A 2,625-nucleotide genomic window follows, 5' to 3' on the forward strand; every position below is an offset into this window, starting at 1 on the left:
ATCAGAATTGCAATATAAAGAAAAAAATCAAAATGTGGAGGCAGAACCTTGAACAGAAAATACAGGAACTCAAGGAACAGGAAGAGTGACAAAAGGAAAGATATAAAGCATGGACACAAACCTTAAATTGAATTTAAAATTTCAATTAAGGAAAACGCTCAGGTTGAGACAGAAGATAAAATTAGAGAAAGCCAACCCAAGGTTATTAGAAAACAAACTTTAGTCTATCCAGTTAATATACAACAAGGACCTCCAAATGATGATTATCCACAGGGTTATCAGGAATTTGAATGGCAAACTGTGGATGTGTTAGATCTGAGAAAATTTAAGGAAAGTGTCACTAATTTTGGAATGCATTCACCATTCGTAAAACAAATCCTGACTTCTTTTGCTATTAAAAACAGAATAATCCTCCAAGACTGGAAGGATATGGCAAGAGCAATACTAGAACCTGCTGCAAATTTACAATGGTGGAGAGAGGAGGTGAGGGAGATAGCATGACAAAATAGAGTCAGGGATAGAGAGATTTCCACAGACAAGATGCTTGGTGAAGGTCGCTTTGCTGAGGTAGAGGTGCAGGCTGTATATGATGAAGGAACTCTGGCATTGTGTCGATTGTCAGCCTTAAAGGCCTGGGACAAAGTCAGAATCAGGGAAGAGACCTGAACCATTTACTCAAGTCATACAAGGTTCACAAGAAACCATTCCTGACTCTTTCACAAAGTCTAACCTCAGCTGTGGAAAGGAGTATATCAGATTCAGCAGCAAGAAAGGCAATAATTGAGTCTTTGGCCTTTGAAAATGCAAATGCTGAATGCAAGGAAGTAATCAGACCACTGAGGGCAAGGTCAGCATCAATAGATGAATGGATTAGAGATACAGATGATGTTGGATGTTGCTCGCCTGATATGACTGTAATAAGAGAAGATGGCACTAGACACCTAGAGATGACCCAAGATTTCAAATGCTTTCAGTGTGGTGAGCAGGGTCATCTCAGAAATGACTGAAGGAAAAACCAAAGTGATATCAAAAGGGGGCCTATGCCTTCTGGAATATGTCAAAGATGTAGCAAAGGCCAATATTTGACTAGGGAATGTAGAGCAACAACAGACAAATGGGGCAACCCCTTGCCAAAATACTCCCAGGGGGTGCCTCTTGCAGGTCCCAATGCCAGGCAGGGAGAGTTATCTTCCTTAGGGCAATTAAAGTTCACTGCTACAAAAACAGATGTTCTGAGACCAGACAAGACTGAGGCAAGTTCTATAGACAATTCAAAAGGGCTCAAAGAGAGCCAAAATGAATATTTTGGCAAGCTTCTATAGAGGATCAAAAGCCAAAACTAAGAATACTAATAAACAATATTGAGACTGAAGGAATGGTTGGCACTGGAGCAGATGTCACCATTATTTCTCCAAAATCTTGGCCTATAAGTTGGCCACTTCAAGAAGTAGACATCCAATTTCAAAGAGTTGGGACCTTATCCCAAATAAAGCAAAGTATTAGATGGCTTAAATGTATAGGACCAGAAGATCAGGTAAGAAAATTGAGGCCATATGTGGCTGATCTAGCCATTAACTTATGGAGAAGAGATCTATTACAGCAGTGGAAAACCCAAATTAATATCTCCTCAGTTTCAGTGTCTAGCGATGAAACCTGTCAGGCTCCTAATAAACATTTTAAATTAGGGAATGTTGCCAAGTACAGTTACAGACTACCTAAGCTATCCATAAACAAGATACTGCAGAAACTGACAATTTAGCTCTACCCCAAGGAGCCACTGCTGACAAGATACCAACAACCTTACCACTAAGGTGGCTGACTGACCAACACATTTGCATTAATCAATGGTCTATGACAAAAGAAAAACTACAGGCATTAGAACAGCTAGTCCAGGAGAAGCTGGAGGCTCAGCATTTAGAGGACTCTACCAGCCCTTGGAATTCTCCAGTATTTGTCATTAAAAAATCTGGCAAATGGAGGATGTTGACCAATCTTAGAGCGATTAATAAGACTATTCAGCCAATGGGTTCCTTGCAGCCTGGAATCCCATTGTCTTCCTTGTTGCCTAAGGAATGGCCTATCATAGTGATTGATCTGAAAGGTTGTTTTTTCACATTTCCTCTACATGAATGTGATAAGGAAAGGTTTGCTTTCTCAGTAACAATCTTCAATAGAGGTTACCCAATAAAAGATATCATTGTAAAGTCCTGCTACAAGGAATGTTAAATAGCCCTACCTTGTGCCAGTATTTTGTACAATAGCCATTGGAGATAATTTGCAAACACTTTCCCCAGTCCATTATTTATCACTATATGGATAATATCCTATTGGCTGATCCAGATATAAATATTGTGGAAAGAATGTTTGATGAGCTATCAGATGTGTTGTCAAATTGCTGGTGTATGCTCTTTCCTGTTTCTTTTCTTTTCTTATTTATTTATTTATTTATTTATTTACTATTTTATTTTTTATTAGATATTGCCTTTATTTACATGTCATATGACTTCTCCTTTCCCAGTTTCCCATCCAAAAGAGAAAAAAAAATAACAAGAACAAACCCCTGTTGCTTCCTCCCTCCCCCTGCTTGCTACCCTACCCTCTCCCACTTACTGGCCCTGGCATTCC

This window comes from Mastomys coucha, chromosome X (genome assembly GCF_008632895.1).
Source record: "Mastomys coucha isolate ucsf_1 chromosome X, UCSF_Mcou_1, whole genome shotgun sequence".
Lineage (NCBI taxonomy): Eukaryota > Metazoa > Chordata > Mammalia > Rodentia > Muridae > Mastomys > Mastomys coucha.